The sequence below is a fragment of the Argiope bruennichi genome, chromosome 8 (genome assembly GCF_947563725.1).
Source record: "Argiope bruennichi chromosome 8, qqArgBrue1.1, whole genome shotgun sequence".
Classification (NCBI taxonomy): Eukaryota; Metazoa; Arthropoda; class Arachnida; order Araneae; family Araneidae; genus Argiope; species Argiope bruennichi.
This window is the reverse complement of record NC_079158.1, coordinates 80,066,502-80,087,192: the sequence shown is the minus strand read 5'-3', so window position 1 is coordinate 80,087,192 and position 20,691 is coordinate 80,066,502. Positions and strand designations below refer to the sequence as shown.

General features: G+C 26.3%; 1 protein-coding gene across 4 annotated transcripts in view; it reads right to left on the bottom strand.

The window, feature by feature from the left end:
- The window catches only part of LOC129981948 (cell adhesion molecule DSCAM-like), a 627,118-nt gene that overhangs the window by 304,668 nt on the left and 301,759 nt on the right, over nucleotides 1–20,691 (bottom strand). The gene's annotated exons all lie outside the window — the stretch shown is intronic.

Here is a 20,691-nt window from a genome sequence, read left to right as displayed (position 1 = left end):
CACTCCTTCATATGAATAAAAAACTTTATGTTATTAGATAATCCAGTCACAACCATTTTTAAATAATTTAAAACAAACCACATCCCATTTTAAAAATATTACTTTGTGGTTGTGGGAATATATGATAATATGAATAATATGATAGATAAGACATTACCAGAGATAATGTTTTATATTTAGTTGATAACATTTTTACATGAATATTGCATGAATATTTTACATGAATATTTTATGAATGTTGCAAGATTAGAAAATATCTCCTCGTCTCCGTCAATATATATTTTAAAATAAAATCTTGATTCAATTCCAAAAAGGAATAAGAATGGTAATTATTTTCATTTTGCATAATTTTTGGGATACAAATTGCGTTATGTATTGTTGGAATATGAAATTAATTATTCCAGGTCAAAATTCAATTTTTTTAAGTAACTAAAACTATATTATGTATACTAATATATATATGTATCAGTAATAGAATACTGTCGTCATCTTTCATAATCATTCATTGCTCTAAATATTTTTTAAAACTAACAGCTAACATTGTCATTCGATCTAATAAACATAATTTCTTCATTATCTCTTTGTACAAAAATTCTTGGTACTCGTACTAAAGCTGTGAGCATTGACAGTATTAAAACCTTTAAATTTGTATTCTCAAAATGCATTTGTGCCTCGAAACAAGGCACTTTTAATGTGGTATAAATCATTATTCAAATGAAAATAATGTATTAAATATTAATATTTGCCTTTCATCTACAATATTCCCTAGATTTAGTTTCAATGCAAATAGTAAATAGTAAAATAACAGCAAATATAGAAAAAAGCTGTTGATTATGTTCATGCAGAATATATATATATATATATAGATCCAATTCGTAGAATTCAGAAAAACCATTAAGCATAAATAAACTTAATAAGAACTTAAATAAAATACAAATAAACAAAATATTTAAATAAATTAAAATGCTCACAAAAATCTACATTCATTCAGTCATTTACTATACTTTGTATTGGAAACACTTCATTATCATTTATGCTTTCTTATTATATATTTATATACTATTTATATTTATTTATTATATATTTATATACCCAGTAAAAAATTATATTAGAGTAAGTTTTAGAATTCTGACAGATAAATAAGCACCAATTACCTAAACAGCGAGTAAATAAGCGGGAAGTATTCACGGAAATTTATATCCATTCAGTAATAATAAATAATGCATAAAATATATTTCATGCTATTCTATTTTTAATTATTTCGTATATTTAAAACAGTAAATATACGAAGTTTATATTTCCCAGTTTCATTTACATTTCCTATAAAAAGAAATGACGTTAAGACTTTTAGAATTATTTTCAGAACTCAGAAAAGTAATTAAGCGCAATATTACCTTAACAATGAGCAAATGAAACAAAATTCTGACTGAAATTTACATCCACGAAACAATTTACGCCGAGTTCCGCAAAATACACTTCATACGATTCTTGACGCTTATTTTTCATATTTAGGGCAGCATTTATCTTTCTTTTTATTAAGATAAATTTAGCACATTTGTGCATTAAGTCGATTTGGTTAACACAGTATACCATGTTTCAATTGTCAGGATACTGGTTTCAGGGAAACGTTTCCACAAATGGAATTTCTTAGGAAAAAGTTGATACTGATTCAATTTGTGTAAGTAAAGCCTGGCAACTATCCAGTAACACATGTATTAGGAATCATTACTTTTTGTGTTTCGTAGGAATAACTGCCTCAAAAGTTTCATGGGATCTTTAATTAAAATTAGAACCTCTAATTGTATTTACCACTAAAAAGCGTTTTTTTGTTCCATTTAAACTCGTTTCTAACTTAAAGTAGTTTATTACGAAATTGAAAAAAAGAATCGAATTTTCAGTTTTAATTTAATTTGCAAATACTACGAAATGAGAGGCATGCTTGCAGCCTATATATATTCCTTAATTAAATTTTTAAAATATAGTTGAAATTTTCAGTAAATGTATAAATTCTAGAATTGTTTGCTGTTTTTGTTCAAATTAAAATAATAAGAAATCATAACAAGTAGTTATACACAATTTTGTGAATATAAATAATTTGAACTAAATGCTCTCAACTAATTTATCAAATACACGACGAGAAATTTTTGATGAAAGTGTTATTTTAAAAGAATCAATTTCTAAATTTGAATTTGAAATAGACTTCGAAGTATCGTGGAACTAAAGTAATGATTAAATTGCTATCAATATTAGATAAATTAAAAAATACATATTACAAAATTGCAATACATTTTAAATGTTTTTGTGATGAAATATATGATAAGGAAATTCAATAAATAAATATTTTTCCTTCTGAAAATGTTTGACTATACAAAAAAAAATAATAATTAGACGAAAAAAAGACGAAAAAACATAGGGGATAAATAGATGAAAGCTGACTTATTCTTGGTATAGAGTATTAAATGTCCTAAAATCACTAGAAAATTGTAATAAATGTGATGCAATGAAAAAAAAATTGTTTCATTTACACTATTTATCTATATATACATATATATTTACTGTTAAATATTCAAAGAAAAGATTACGATTTATCCAAAATTTAAAATCAACAACTAATTCATCAATTCGACGTTTCATATTTCCTTAAATGAAATCTCTAAGCTTTACATTTAAAAAAAAAAGAATTAAATTGAATGGGGAGTATGCTTTACTCAATGTAAAAATTGTTACTTTGAAATTTAAATTATTTGTTTTGTATTTTTCTAAGGTTTGTTAAAGTTAATTTTGAGAAGTTTAAAATGAAGAAAAAGCCACTCTTTCGTATTTCTGAAAGATCACCGATTCATTTTTTATATCTATTTAACTGACACAAAATTATTTATGGTAATTGAAAACCACGAATTGAAACTTCATGCTTGATTTTATCAATTTCGGTTGCAAGAATGAATGCAGAAACGTATTCAAATTTGACTGGCCGGCGGGTAGTCTCCACTTGCCATATTTGTCATGTCATATAAGATCTTTAACTACGATGTTTTAAGATATTGGAAAGGGATGGCATTTGATTTATTAGAATTTGACTTTCGAGTAAATATTTTCAATTTCCCCTCCAACTAAGAATAATAAATAATTCTGTTTGATGAATCACATTTTTTGGAAAGTTTGCTAAAATCTTCTTTATTTTTTCTTGAAATTGAAACTGAATTGAAATGAATTTTCTAATATGCAAAACCTACATATATTTAAATAAACTGTGAGGTTTATTTTATAGTGAAGTAATAAATTATATCATGTAAGATTTTCAGTTATATTCCACTGAAATATTTGAGACAGTAAAAATGTAATATTTTATTAATAAAATTTACTTTTTTTTAACGAAATTTAATAGAAAAATTCACTGACATTTCACATAAGATTATATTCTTTTTTAAAAAAATAACAAACGACACAAAATTTAAAATATGAAATTAAATGAAAATAAAAAAAATCTTTGATGAAAAGTTTTTCGAACAAAGAAATCACCTTAAAATTATAGAACGTAAATTTAAACCTTTTTTTATAAAAATATAGTTTCCAATTATTTTTTTTTAAATTAAACAAGTTAACAATGTTTAAGCAGTAATTTAGTATTTAATTAATATAAAATAAGTAGATTTTCTAAGAAAATCATGAATTATATCCATTTTTGGTGAACAATAAAAAGAATTATTGGTAAAATCATTTTTTATTATTCCTGTCTATTGATCTTCATATTAATTTATCCTTATTATTCATATATTTTTTTTTGATTTTCATATTCATCAATGTTTATTATTAATTTGAAATATTGTATTCGTTAAATTCCAAATTTTTTTTAAGAATTAAAATTAAGCGCATTTGGATATTCAGAACATATAAAAATTTGATCAGATTAGATTATGCACTGATGAAAATGAATTATTAATAAAGAGTCGTTAAATTTGTAACGATTTCTTGCAATGCATTCGCATAATGTCTGAACAACATACGGAAATAATATTTCTCTTTCGTTAACTAAATTCAAATAATTACAGCATTATAGCACAGAAATATCCAATAAATTTCTGATGACAAGTAGTAGCCTTACAAGCCATATCTTTCAAGTTAGCTTTTAAATGCTGTTTTTGTGTTTAATGTCTATGAGAAACTGGATAACTATCAATCCGTCGGAGATCTTAAAAAGATCATTTTAAAACGAAATTTTTTATAAAAACGATTCATTTTTATAAAAACGAGATAAATTGCATCACATTTATTGAAATTTCGAATAGAATGCGAACCGAGTAATTTATCCTTAAATTAAATTTTTCATTTATTCTGGCAATAATTTATATTTGAATGCTCTACAATAACACATTTAATTTTGCTGTCATTTTGAGTATCTACTGATATTGTTTGAAAATATTAAAATTAATACCAATTGATTTTTCTTTCTTCCTTGTCTATTATGTATACACTATTAATTTATTAATATGGAATGTAATTATTTAAAATTTCATTTTGTTAGCTGAGAATAATGAATTCAAATATATAAGTCTTCTGCAAATTAATACTTGTGGACATTGTTTTACAAAGTACATAAAGAATGGAATAAAAGCACATATGAGAATTTCATCTTAGAATTAATCTCCAAAGGCAGCATTTTTTTAATCTTAATATTGGCTTTGGTATAGCATGTGATCGAAAGGTGAATTGTTATAATGCAATTGGCTTGAGATTTATCATAAGATTAAACACATTTTTATTAATTGTATATCATATTAATTTTTTTTAAAAAAGTGCAAGTCATGTGGAAAAGTGAAATAGGGAATTGATGTGATTATAAAAGAAACTGCTTAAATTTTAAGAAAGTCTAAAAACGCATTTAAATGTGATAATAATTTTGAAGAATGGCTAAAAGAACACTAAAAATTTAATTACTTTTTTATTCACCTTATGTTTTAATTTTTAAACTTTGAAAATGAAGACAGTCTTCCTCTTGCCTTGAAGAACACGTAAATTTTTCTTGATTAAGAACGAATATAAAATGTATTTCATATGAAAAACATACAAGTTAGGTTTCATTTTCATGCACAGAAGAATGCACACATTGCATAGATTCATGCATTCATACATTTTATGCACACATAGTTCTATAATTCACACACACACACATTATATATATATATATATATATATATATATATATATATATATATGAATTATAGAACAATGTGTGCATAAAATGTATGAATGTATTAAGTTGACATTTATATATTATATATATATTTTGAATTATTTTCCTTCTTTGTTTATATTAATTCTGATGTTCAGGTTTTTGTAACTATTTTAACAATGTTCCCTTTATTTTTTATTGCATCAAAATTATCAATTTCTCATCAATTTTATTTTTTATAACCTGAACCAGCTCCTTTTTTGGGGAGGAGAGTCGAAATACACTTAGTCTTTTATATCATAAATTTGCTATTTTTTTTTCTTAATGTAGATATATGTTTATCAGGCAGTTTTGGAAATATTTTTAAAAATTTTCTTGTATGTGTTGTCCGGTATGTCTTGACAACCTTGCAAACCTTTATATTTCCCCCATAAGCTTTTAATAGGTATCAATATTTTCCCTTTCACATAAGTACAACCAATTACACATTTTTCGATAAATGTGGTTTTTATCTTTATATCTGTGCTTAACTCTTTCTATTTCATCACACACGTGCAAAATGGTTGAGCAATTCTGTCCACAACAGCCAAACAAAAATATTTACTTGCTGCATAGTCCCGAAACAAACGACCCTAACATTCTGAGTCATTAATATTTAACTTCAGAGCTGGAAAGAAAAATATTCTGGCCATTATTCTTCTAAATTTATACACCCGCCGATGACCGTTAGTATCGAACTCAGTCGATTTAACGTGAAAGCCATTCGTCCCGTTGCCATCAGCACGAAGAAAAATTGAAACGAACTATCGACTTTTTGATTACAAACCATTAAGACTAGCGAAACGAATTCACCAGGTAAAGGGAAAAAAATCCAGAAAATGCAAAGGAAAAAGTGCCTGCTCGGAACAGTAATTCTTAAGTTGACATTTAATTTTAACACGTCTTGATACTCAGGGTAATATGTCAAGTTAAGTCGGAAACTTAATTACTTCTTCGGAACCCTAATTGCTCCCAAAACTTAGGAAATATATTCTTTCTGGTGTTTGTTTTTTATTGTGATTTTTTTTCTGATCAAGTAACGAAATTTGCTTCAAGGAAATATTTTGTTTAATTAAAAGTAAGGTCTGTAATCAAAAGAGTTACGTAGATTGACCTGTTTATAGGCTTTTCTCCCCCAAATTCCCCCACTTAAACCCGCCCTCCTTCTCAATTAGGATGGAATGAATTAGAGATATTTTGTTATCACGGTACATGAAAAAGAAAGACATTGCTTTAGTTAGGAGAAGCTTTTCAGAAAAGTTGTTTATTAATGGAGGATTCTTGTATTTTTTGATCGAAATTTCGCTGAATATTTAATTTTTTTAATGTAACCATTAACGAAGAGGGAAATAGATTTATTCTTTAGCTTAAAAATGTGATACGAAATCATTTAGGAATAGTTGAAAACAAAGTATAAATGAAGGTTTTGTTATTGCATTTCGAATAAAAAAATTATTTATGCCTCGTCATGTATTTACTAATATTTACTAAGCGTCTTTTATGCCCTTAAAATAGTTCTTATTTGCTCTCATTGCTTATTTTGTTTGTTATTGAATAACATTTTTGATAATTATTCTCAAGGATTTAAAAAAATAAATTTACATTGAAAACTGACAATTATGTATTGCAAATTGAGCAGTTAGCATAATTCTTAAGTTCAAAATATATATATTATTACTACAGCAAAAAGTCAGATAAAATAAATAAAACAGATTGTGACTGCAACAAAGAAAGCTATAAAGATTTTACACATGTGGATAAAGGTCATATTGTTACAGGAAATTTAAATTTACTGTATCTAGCTCTTTAAGAGTGTTAATGGAAAGAGGAACTAAATTTAGATTAAGAGAAAAAATAAACAAGAATAAAATATTAATTTCTATTTAAAAAGATTTGGATATATTCTTTGCTAAATTATGTAGAAAATACTATTGGCATGCGGAAGGTTTCGGAGAACGGAAAGTGAGAATTTTAGATGAAATTAAAACAAAAATGCATACAGATATTGACAGATCTAAAGAACGAGGGATTTATTTTATCAAAACATTAAAAAAAGAAATTTAAAAATTAAAAGAAAAATTTGTTATTAAAGCAATAGATAAATCAGCAAATAATTTACGTTTAATTTGTAAATATTATTATAAAGGACTATTAATTAATGAATGTAACTCTAATGCAACTTATATTTTGAAGAACACGTTGAAAAAGGAATTAGATAAAAAAATAATAGTTTGCACAAAAAAAATAAAATATATAAATAAATAAAAAAATAAAGACTTGCTCTCTAAACTATCTTTATTTTTTCCCAACAGTTAAATTTCATAAAAAAAACAACATTAAAATTCAGATTCGTGACTTATAACACTGGGGTTAAAATTACTATGCGGGAAAACATTTTTTTAAATACTTAAAAATTATCCTGGACAGAATCAAAGATGAAGACGACTTTATAATTAATAGTAACAAAGAAGTTTTGGATTTTCTTAAAGATAGCAACATTACTAAACTTAATACTTATGATTTGGAAAATTTGTACACCAATATGCCTCATAAAAAATTAATAAATGTCTGTACTTTTATATATGACGAATATTTAATTGAAAGTGTTATTACTAAAAATAACTGTCTAGAATTATGTTATTTTAATATTACGAATATTACGTTTTTAATAGGATTAATTTTTATAAACAAGTAAAGGGCATTCCAATGGGAACAGCTTTTTCTCAAGTGCTTTAGCCAATCATTTCCCACATTACTATGAGAAAAAAATAATTAAATATAATTTAATAAATGGTTGGAGGTATATTGATGACTTACTTTTGATAAACTTAGATGATACCAATATTGCGACTAATTTCTATACAAAATATTTAATTCTAACAGAAACAAATAAAAATAAACTTGAAGTTATCTTTCTGGATTTAAAAATCGAAATTGCTAATAATAAAACAATTGTTGGTATCTACGATAAAAGGGATGAATTCAACTTTAAAATAACGAAACATTGTAATTACCATTCTAATCTAAACTCTAAAATTTTCAAAAATTTAATTTTTTTCACAATTTAAGAGGATAAAAAGAGTTTGTAATAACAAAATTTCCTATAATGAAGCAACAAATAATCTCATTAATAATATAATTAGCAATGAATTTCCCAGAAACTACAGCAATATTGATATTTTAATAAAAAAAGAGATGATTTGGTATTAATCCTTTGCCTAAAATAAAAATAGACTTTCTATTGCATATTATCTAACTCAATAGATGGCGCTCAGACCCTCCAATTATTTATTGCATTGAATGGCATAAGCTGAAACAGTTTAAGATGCGAGAAAAAAATTAACAAGATGGGACACTTTTTGTAAAAAATTACCTGCTGCTGATATGTTTTTTTTTCTTTTTGTTTTAATAATTGGTTATGGGAGTTCTTATATAGTTTATTTTATGTTATTATATTTTTTGCTTAATTAGAGGTCGTACTCTTTTATAATTTTTGTTGTGTTTCATTTCTGTAAAAAAATGGTGTATCTCTTAGGCCTTAATTTCAGAGATTTTCGGGTCATGAGAGGTTAATACTGTCGAACTAAGATCAGATTCCTCACAGAAAAATCCCTTACTTTGAATCCCTACCTGAGGGTGACCCTTAAGAAAGTCTTCAGGCCTTATTCTTACTTTATTTGGTTCAATTTTGATTCTATTTTTTCCCTTTTAACTTAGTTTTTATTACTAATTAGTCTCTCTCTCTATTATATATATCATAGATGTGTCTTAGATATTTGTCCCTTCAAAAAATAAAATACAAATTTTTAGAAGTCTTATATGACAGTTATGAGTTGAATTCTTAATGATTGCATTATAGTAGATGTTACATACACGAGCTGGCACAGTTCTCTAAATTTGTCTGTCTTTCCCCCAAACATTAAAATGAATTTTATTTCTTTAAGAAATTAAATAGGATTATATCCTATTAAAAATCTGATTTTTTTCAAGAACAAATATTTTCTAATCAATTTTTTAAAGTAACATTGATTTCATAAAGTTTAATTAAAAGATAAATTGATTAGAATATATTTAGTTTCTGGAAAAAATATCATTTTTTTAAATGAATGGAGAGAAGGTAGACAAATTAGAAAACCAAGCCAGTTCGTGTATTTAACATTTACACATTATTTAAACAAAATTAATAAATAACTGGAAGAAATCATAACATTTCTCACTAATATCATTAAATTAAGATGCAAATGATTGCCTTTAATCACTGATTACGTAGGAAAATATAAAACTTGTCACTTAATGCTTTTCAAATTATATTTATTATCTTTCGCCTGCAAAAGGAAAGAAAGTGCAGGATGCAAAATTGCACGCATACAATGTTATGCCAAAATAGTTTGCAAAATGCAGATTTCCAATAGCATGTTATCTAAAATATTATACATACTAACAACTTTAAAAGAATCCCAGTGAAAATCCCAGAATATATTTATTTTCTTTTATTTACTCAATACATTTAACAAAGTGCTATTTTCTTTAAAAATCAATGTTTGGTAACGAAAAAAAGGGTACATTGGAAATTCAAATCGATTTCCTTTAGTGTATGCTTGATCAATTCAAAGAAAAAAAAAGCTTACTTGTAATATTAAATTTTGAAATGCTTTCTAAGACCTTATTATTTTTCTTAAGAATATTTGACTGGGTTTCTTTTTAAATTTTAAGATGCATCTTTAATTTTTTTTTCTCTTTTAAATGACATTCCTTTTAGGTTCGCAAAACATTTGATGATAAATTTAGGCGCTTCCGAGTACTTATTTAATGAACAGGTTTGATTAAATTGGAATTAAAAAAAACATAATATAACTTAAAGAATACAGTAAATAAAAAAATTAATTCATGTTTTAAAATTTATAAATACAATATTAAACATGAATATCATTTATAACTTCTATATATAATGTATTTAAATCATAGTTTTGAATTACTAATTTTCCTCAAAACATTTGAGGTTATTTTGTCATGAAATTTGGAATATTGTAAGCCAAAAAGATAAGTAAATTCACCACAGTGCATGCAATTATGAGATTTCAACGTTAAAAATATACAAATATTTTTTTTACTACTGATCTTATGGGAGATTAATTTTAAAATTCTAAATTTTACCTAAACTTTTCACGAGTAAAATTACTTCACATTACTGAATGACATTTTTAATGTATTTAACCATGAATATTATTAATTCTTTTTAAAGATTTCATTCTTTCGTTTTCATTTATATTAGTGTTGTCATGTGTTTAGAATAAGCGAATCAGAAGATTTGAGTTATCAAATAGAATAATATTAATGAAATATTAAATTGAGCAGTTAAATTCTGAGTTGAGTCATTAATTTATTAATTGAGCAGTTCAATTAATGATGAAGAATTTTCTTGTTTAAAAACAGTATCTAAATTTGTGCAATTATTTTAGCATATTACGAAACGGCTTTCTTGATCCTGGATTAGGTGACTGAAAATGAGTGAGTGACTAAGTGAGTTTCAAAAAGGCCAAATTGCCCCCCTACAAAAATGATGTCGAATGTATGAGAGAGATTGCACGCCAGCTACCCATGACTCCAAATTCTGTTTTGAACTTTGCAAGAAATTCTAATCAGTTTACTAAAATAAGATTGGCAGATTTAAAAAAATAAACGCTACACGATGATATATATATATATATATTATAGAAAGAAAAAAAGGAAGAAAAATGAAGTGTTGCTAAAGATCAGAATAATACATGCGTCACACACGGTTCTAGAAAAACTTTTGACAACTATATAAAAGGCTTCAAAAAGTTTGTTTAAAAAAAGAAAAAAAGAAAGGCGCATTGAACACCAAAACAAGTGGCTAAAAATTACATATCCTGGAGTTTAAAATTTAATTTTATCGGCTAAGTGGCTACCAATATCTTTTGACATTGTCTCGGTGATGAAGAAACTATTTATTCTACTAGATATATGAGATAAAGTTTAATGGTTTTGATTGGCAATTGGGTAAGAAGGAAGAACAAGCTGAAAAATATTTTTTATGATAACATAATCTTTCTGCGTAACAGGCAGAGATGTGTAGGCTGTATTCAAATCTTGAATTCATATATCATTACCTATGGCATTGAACTTGGCAGAAATGATTGGATTTTTAAACATGAAATAGCTTCAATTCACTTAGCGAATGGGATGAAAATTGGTTTGCAACAAATATTGTTCAGGTCTTGCCCCGGGCTGCTAAAAGCGCAGAAGAACTTACAGAGAACATATGGGTAGGATTGTCGCATATACGGAAAGGGTAAGCAATCGGAATCTGCAGCCGAGCTTTGGAGAACTTTGAATGATGTATGGGAAAATCTTTTGCCAAATAGTAATCAAAAATTTACCTGGTTTGATACAAAACCGAGTTTTTGTAGTAATCAAAGCCAAAAATGTAATAATTTCATATTAATAAGACATTTATTTTTTCTATTTAAATTGCAAATCTATTTTTTCCATGTATGAAGCAGTCAAAACTGATTTATTTCAGTGTATTTGACTTGTTTTTTTTATTTCAAGTTTTAGATGCAGTTAGTTGTTTGCAAATATGTCTTTAAATGTTGTTCATTAAATTATCTCAAATACTCAATGCACTTCAATTATTTAAGAAAAATCTTCAGTCTTTCTACATTTATCACGTAGTGTATTCCATTGCCTTCATATATGCACGGATCTCTCACTGGGTTTTTATGTTGGATGTTTATAGTTTGATATTATATACATATGTAATGATATTTTAATTCTAATTTCAATTTAATTAATTTCAAAATTTTATCTTAATTTAGCCCATAGTAAATTCATTCTAAAATATTCTCTTATTTCGTGATCCAATTCCACTTTCGGTTTAATTAATCCCTTTGTAAAAATAATGCGCCATCAGTACTACGTATTAAATGAAAGTGATACTTTTACCCTTCAAAATGTGTCAAAGGTCACACGTGTATTGAATTGGCGCCTGGCCAGAAATCCAATGTTATATAAGGCTAGTGATCATCTGTTTGGCCCTTTTTTTCACTCTTCTTACTTCTGCTTTGTGCCACACTGCGTTTTCTTGTATATAATCATGCCTGCCACTCGGAATAGAATAAAACGAAATTAAAAATACCCAGTCTAACTTCACTGTTTCGAACCTGCATTCTACTTGAATCAAAATATGTTATATATATTCGTGTTTGTGCGTGTGTGTTTGTGTTATCCGCTTTCAGTTATTTTTATATTTAGTTCCTGTAAAATATCTGGCTCTGACTATAATTAAATATTAACACAGACACGAATGCAATTTATAATATGTCAAATATAAAATCTTCACTACCTTACTAAAGTGTCAAATTAAATTTTTAAGTAACTTTCTGTTTAATCTGTAAGAAAGATTATTCCTTTTTTCTTCTACTCACCTCTAAGAAAAATTGTTTTTTTTTTTTTTTTTTTTTTGGCTTTTTAAAAATAGCAGTTGATATTTCGATATTAACATTTCATCATTTATGCCCATTTTAAATCTTAAATTTAATTTATTCAAAACATTAAAAAATTCTATATTAGACTTTTAAAAATGTATGTGCTTACAAATTCGAAGAGTAATACGAATCATGTATTCTTCAGCATTAAAAAAACTATTTATAAAAACATTATTTATCACATTTCTGTTAAAGGATAGATTTTTAAAAAAATTAAAACCTTTTCTCATATTTTTTCAGCTTGCAAAGTATTATTTTACAATTATATATATATATATATATATATATATATATATATATATATATATATATATATATATATATATATATAAAATTAAAGATATAAAAACACTTAATAAGTGTAACAAAATTTGGAAAAAGTATAATATTAAAAAAATATTTCTTCAGAATTTAATGATATTAACTCTGAATATTAAATGTGCACAAAGAGTTTAAAAAAATAAAATAAAAATATATTCTTAATTGAGTAGGTGGATATTGAAATTTAATATAGCAAAAAAGTAATAAATAGCATGTCTAATTAAAAATGCGCATTAAAAAGGGCTTAGTATTATTATTTTCAAAAGCAATTATTATTAAATTTATTCAATCAAATTAGTTTAACATATTTTTTAAAAATAGTATTAAGAGGCATGAAATGATTGGATGTTGTAAACATATTTCTAATTTTTCTTATTTTTAAAAAAGTTCAGTTATAAATAAAATTTATTTGAACATTAAATTTTCTCTAAGACATTCTCCAAAAACTTTAGCCGATAAATTCGCGGAAATACCTTAAACTTTTATATATAAAAAAATGCCAATATTGAAACTGTTTGAGAATGAGAATATAAATTTTTCACAAATATAAAGTCCTTAAAATAATTCAATAAGGCATTCTGAATTTCACAAGATATGTTTCAGTGCTTTTCTTCCGTTTTCACACCTGATCACACTCTTCGAAAAAACCTCGAGAAAAGTCCCGAATTATTTTCCTCTACAAAAATCAATAAAAAAGTAAAAAAGACTTTAGAATTTTCCCCAATGTACGTCAAATACTGTGAATTCGTTTTTCTTTATTATTTCATTTTTTCTACTTTTTTTTTTCTTTTGCCGAAAAGGAAGTTCCTTAAAATCTCTAGGGGTGCGATGAGTTCTTTTTAAAAGTGTTTCTACACCTCATCGCTCGGCTTGGAGTTAATCCGTTTTACATTCTCCTGGAGTTACTATCTCATTCACTGGGTTCTAATCTCCTAAGCTTTGGGCTTAACTGGCTCGGACTTTGAGATATCGAATTCTTTTATTCGGTGATCTGGGGGTTGCAGAAAATAATGGCGAAGATCCTTTTTCAAAGAAACAGAAAGCTTTTTCAACTTTTCTTCTTCTTTTTTTCTCAGAAATAGTTTCTGCCTCATTTTTACGTTACTGGAATTATTTTAGTTGAATTTGCCGTTTGGAATACATTATGAGTTTATGAGCAAATTTTATTTGTTTTTGTTCCCGACGTGATTGGTGCCTTAAACGGTAAGAATTTTAATTCGATAAAATCCTGACTTTTACAGATATTCTTGAAAGGTTGTTGGATTGCTGCTGTTCTTAAGACTAAAAATAGAACAAATGACAATAAATTAAGCATGTTTCCACTGTGATTAAAGTAGTATTGATCGATGCAGGCTTAATTTGTTTGCAAACTGATTTTAGAAATATTCAAAGGCTTTCACAAACATAATTATATTTTCAAAGTTTGTGAAGTAGTTTTTAATTTTAAGAATATTGCTTTTATATGGTAGTACGAAATGTATATTATTTTAAGGTAAAGAATTCCGGAATTATTTTACTGCTACATGTTTTCATTTACAGATTATTTTTCTATGTTTAGTATGATCAAGATTTCCGATTTAATGCGTTAATGTATCCTATTTGCCAATGTCAGTTTAAAAATGCTTTTAATGATATTTTATGAATGTAGATGTATCTATGCCCTTTCTATGGAGATGTGTGTTTGAAGTGGAATTTCAACAGCAGCTAAATTTATTAATCTAATTGTAAGCTTCCACGATCTTTTAAAATTTTGTGTCGCATAAATAAGAATTAAAATATATGTATTATTTTATAACAATTCCCATATTAAAAAGTAATTCATCTTAAATAAAACATTAGCAATCACAGAGAAAAATACTTAGTTTTATATTATTCATTTGTATTCTCAAATAAAATTTCAACATTGTAATTTAAAATTTGTGTATTTTAAAAAAATAGTCCGTGATTGCAAAGATAATAGAAAATAATAAAATTCATTATAGGCGAGGATTAATGTTGCATCACATTGCGCCCTATCAGAAAATATAATCATCCGCCGTCACGTGTAATGCTGAGCGGAGCTTAAAAACTCCTTATCTGCATACTTATCGAATGTGTGATATCAAGCAACTCAACGATTATTTATTTTTTAATGTTTAAGAGATTGCTTTATTGGTGAATAAACAGAAGCATAAATAAATAACATTTATAATAATTCATTGTATTCACCTTTCACGAACTCAATAGTAAATTATTGCTAATATATTCTTTCAACATTTTATTAATTTGTATTCAGTATTGCATTTTTTTTTTTTCATAATGGATCTATATTTGTTTCAATTTGGCGATCTTGGCGATTAGTTTTGATTTTGGTGTCCAAGAATATTATAGTTAGGAAAGATAAAATTGTAAAACGGAGTTTCCCACGTTTATTACAATTCTGGAATAAAATATGCTGCAAATAGTCAATTTTCATAATTCAATTTCTTGAGTTAATTAATTAAATTTCTGAAAATTGATCAATTTTTTGAATTAAAGAATTATGTAGAATAAATTCCAGGGTAAGAAAAGGACATTTTATGCATTTTTTTATTTTCTAAATAATAAGCGCAGTCTGAATGAAACTTATTAATTAAATCTTAAGGCGTTTTTTTTCTATATTTTCATCCATTTAGTTACTCAGTCATTATAATCCTATTTTCTTGGAGAAATTCCTCAAAAATTGGTAATGAGACAACTTTTTTTTGTTTTTCTCATTTTAAATACTTTACTTTTACTTAACCACATTTATTTTGTTATTTACAGTGAAATAGAGTACAATAAGGTAAAGCAGAATGTTTTAAATTATAAATCGATCCAGTTTTTTGTAGTATTGAACGAATACAATAAGTTTGATAACCATACATTATCCTTAAAAATAACGGAAATATATGTCAACATATATTTAGACAGTAAATTCATTTAATTTATGTTTTTAAAGTAAATTATTTTCTAAATATTGAAATTCAAACTTTACTTTTACTTCCAGTTTGTGTATGATTCTGCTTTTCCCTGCTTCTTATGGTTTATTTTTTAAATTATATATGTCTAATATGATGTTACATTGTCAAATGGAACATCGTCCACGAGTTAAAAATAACCGTTTGGATTGTTATCCTCTTCCCTAATATGTATACGCTTTGAATGCTTTAATAAAAATTCTTTATCGTTTTTCACATCATTGCGGTGTGCACGTCGATTGAGTTCTTGGATATGCTTATGTAAAAAATATATATATAAATAAAGCTGTTAAAAAGAAAACATGACTTAATAATGAAGAAGGAAAAACTATGTTTAAAAAATCCCTCTCTGCTTATGTACATAAAAGCAGCATATCATGCATTTAAATAGTCAATATTCAAATACAATATTAAAAGGGTGTGTTTTTATATTCATGTTCAGCATTCAATTTTTTTTTGTTTAAAAATTGTACCATAAAAAAGTATTATACTATTAGAGCTGCATATTTCATAGTCAGATAAATTCTTTTTAATTCTTATCTTTGACTAGGCTCTATTTCCATACCAGTATGAATGATTATATTATATTATATTATATATATATATATATATATATATAGCAGCAATATCTTACTATTTCTACTTCTTTACTACTTTCTTCGAACTACTTTTATAAATCAAAATAATTGAGTAATCATGAAACCATGATGCACTCTTTTATGCTAATCTCTGCGATTTGCTGCGGTTCAAGCTAGAGTAACATCTTTATCAAATCGAAATGTATTCCCGGGATGGCATTGAATAAACTGTATTACATTAATGTACTTTATATATCTAGTAAGAAATCCTTTATATCTTAGATGCATCCTCTGATGTACAGATATTAACAATTGTCAGAACGCAGGAAGATGTATATCTTATGAATCTGATAATCGGATTCTATTATCTTTATTACAAGCACGTTCATCCAAACTACTATGCATTGCCACGTTAGACTTTTATCTTTGAATTCCTTTCATAATATCTAGAATATTAATATTGGTTGTCAGTCTACATAGAGATCATAGATATCATCCGATGTTTAGTGTCTATTTCAATGCAAACCCTTTTTTAAATTTATTGAAACATTTTTTGCTTCGTTTATTTGAATTTGTAGATGTCTTTTGTAGAGATGTAACTTTGCAGATGTGTTTTTATTTTCGATTTTGATAAAAAGCAACAAGTTTGAATTTTTTACTTCTTTATAGGCCAAGTATATGAAGAAAAAAATATTGTACTCGACAAGAAATTAGACCCCAATTCGTGTTCACAGACAAACAAATTTCTAAAAATGCTTTCTTATTCAGTTTCAGAGAAGTCTGAAATGTGGAGAATCGTCGAAATTTTTAACTGAAAAAGCGTTTTAACTAGGTAGGGGATTTTTTTTACTATAATTGATTGGTTGTTTTCTGTCCAGTACTTTCAGAGGAAGTATGGTTTTCTGCTCAACTTCCCAATTAAAAAAGAACATGATAATTATAAAAAGTAAATTATATACAGATAAAATTTAGTATACAAATGTAGCAACAAAATCTATGTAATGATGCATAGAAATAATTGAAATTTTAAAAGTGTTTCATCGCCTATCAGTTAGTAAATGTGTTAGCTTAAAAACCCAATGAAATATTTTGTGTGATATTCTAACTATAACTGTAGTTCTATTTCAGAATTTGATTTCAATTGAAAGCTCTCCAAAATTTATATTCAATTTTCTGATGCTTGTGCATTAATCACATGGCAGTAATTAATCGTCAAAGATTATACTGTAGTGCCATGTCCCAAATCAATATTTCGTCACTATTACGCCAATACCATGCAATTAATATACAAACACAGGTTTGCTTTTACCTACAATGAAACATACAACTATCATAATTGAGATTCCAAAAAAGAAAATATGATCGTTGCATTCACGAGATTGTTTGTCAAGAAAGTTTTGGGAAGATCACTTTCGCTGGTTTTTATCTCAGGCTCGCGAAGAATGGCAAATAACTCTACACCAAAACATAATAATTGTTATAGTAAATTATTTAACATAAATACATGATATAAGCATTATTTCCTTCCATACCTAACATTTAATCATTATTTCTTGTATTTCCCCATGTAAAAATAAATGATGGACATGTTGGCAATATCCGAAAATCAGCGTGCCTTCTTTTAGACCCTTGTATTTATACGTGATTTAAAAAAGCAAATAAAAACCAATCTTTATATCACCTTGAATACTCAATAGGATTTTTTTTTTTGAAACTATTGTACTTCTCTATTCAATTAAACCTATCCAAGAAAACTGTTTTTTTTTCTTTCTTTTTTTAGAAAACCAAAAATATTACAAGATGTAGTCTGTTTGAGAATTTTATATACATGATGTCCAATTCTTTTTTCTTACTGCAGTGTAACTTTAACGGCATTGGTTAGCATTGTGTGTGTTTTATCAAATACTTGCATGTTAATTTCTTGCCCGTTTTTTAAAAACATTAAATCATGATTTTATATTTCTTTTTAAATTTACTTTTATTACATCTTTACCCGTGGCTTTGTTAAATCGTTTTATCTTGAAACTTTTAATAATAAATTTTGAAGAAAAATAAATAAAATCTTCTTGTGTTCATGGTAACCTATATATATATATGACTTCTGAGTTTTTGCTTCCCAAAGCTAAACCTAACAGTAACCTTCATTTATTTTTAAAATAATATTTAATGTGAGAAAATATAATAAAACACAAATAAAATTTACATTATTTTCTCAATTTTATAAATCATGATACATGAATTGTTTTCTCTCAGTCATATTTCTGGTAATTTCTTTAAAATTTCTACTAAAACTCAAGGAAATAACCACATAATATATAGGTGCTGTTAGTCAAATCAGCCGTTATACAGAAAGACATTTATTGTGTGACTTTGAAATTAATAATAAAGCCGAAAACGATTTACAACGTTCACGTTATCAGGCTGATAATGAAAGACGTCATTAATCTGACAGACGGCTTAAGTTCAGAGCATCCTGGGAAATTGAAACGGCATCAGGAGGAACTTAAAGATGCTAAATCAAGCTTAATGAGGATTACATGCAACCCATAAATCGGAGATTAAGTAATGCATCTACCCATCTATAAATTAAAATGCTGAATCAATATCTCTCATGCATTTGGGATATTTTTGAAGGTGCTTATTTTCAAATTCTACTTGCATTTAAAATTACTGACAAATAAGGAAATAGTCCAACAATAATAATAAAAAGAACTTTGTACATAGATTTAGGTTATAATCTTTTTGCTATAATGAAATTTTTAGTGAAATTTATAACTTTTAATATTTTGAGATATTTTATTCAAGCTTTTTGTCATGTTGTTTGGCAACTCTTTACAAATCGACATCTCTTTTTTAGTTTGAAAATGGAAAAAAAAAAAATACGTCGTGCAGATTTCTACAGACTTTTATCGTTTTAAATATGCAATCTGATGTTTCTGAAAGTAGAGTTTGGGATTTAGCTTTGACATTCATCTTCTGTCGTTTTAGAAAAAGATATTTCTAAAGGAGTTTTTGGAATATTATTTTGGAATTTAAAACTTCTGATCATAGGACGCAATCAAAATCCGACCACTCTATCCGCCTTAAGGCAAACGGATATTAAATGAATGGATCACCGCTGTAGCAACGCTGGCGGAAGTGTGGTAGATTTAAAGGGCCATCAGCGGTCATGGTACAACGACATGGTGTACCATGGTGTGAAGTACCTCTTCCGGTGTGAAGTACCTCTGGTCATCGGTAGGGGATAGCCAACACCCATTCTCGGGTATTTCCCAGGGTGGTGGGAACCAACCACCCTGGGAATTTTTAGGTGTTCCCCAGTGGGCGAGTTCAAAGAACGTCAAAGTAAAATATTTTTTTCTGTTAAACTTCATAATATTTATTATTCTTGATTATTTTTTAACATATAATCGCATAAAATATTTTTACAATTAAAAGTCAATGAATAATTTTTTAATACTTTGAAGTAAAAATTCACAATCTTTACATAGCAATTTGTATTTTAGAGTTTATAAAAATAAAAATTTGAATAACCCCAATATTAAAATACGAAACTAAATATTTTGATTATTCTTTAACGGGCATGTAATTAATCCGTATTTTAGTTAAAATTTCCTTTCCAAACTGTAAAACAATAATGTAGAGTAGATTATTAATTATTTAATTGAAAATTATTTCTTACAATTATGACATATTTTATATTTCGAAATTTTCATCTGTTTTCCGAAATAGAGAGATAACCATAATACTTAAAATGTTTTACTGTATCATAGAATATATTTTATGTTTCAAATTGATTGCAATTACAGTTTGAACAGAGAGGGAATTGGAATTAAACTATAAAGACTTGAGTATTAAATATTTTGCCTTATTTTTAATGTAGTTTTCATTTAAACAGAAATTAATTTTCAGATTTTTGCTAAGCATTTAAATTGAAAATTTGTGCATTTTAAACTTATATCAAATAAATTTCTATGTAATTTCTAAGGATGAAAATGTTTGAACAAGTGTGATCTGGTTTGGTCCTTGTGTTGCTAAATCTCAGCAACTGACCGAAATTAAACCATAGATTATCTCAGAATTTCGCGCTTTTTTAA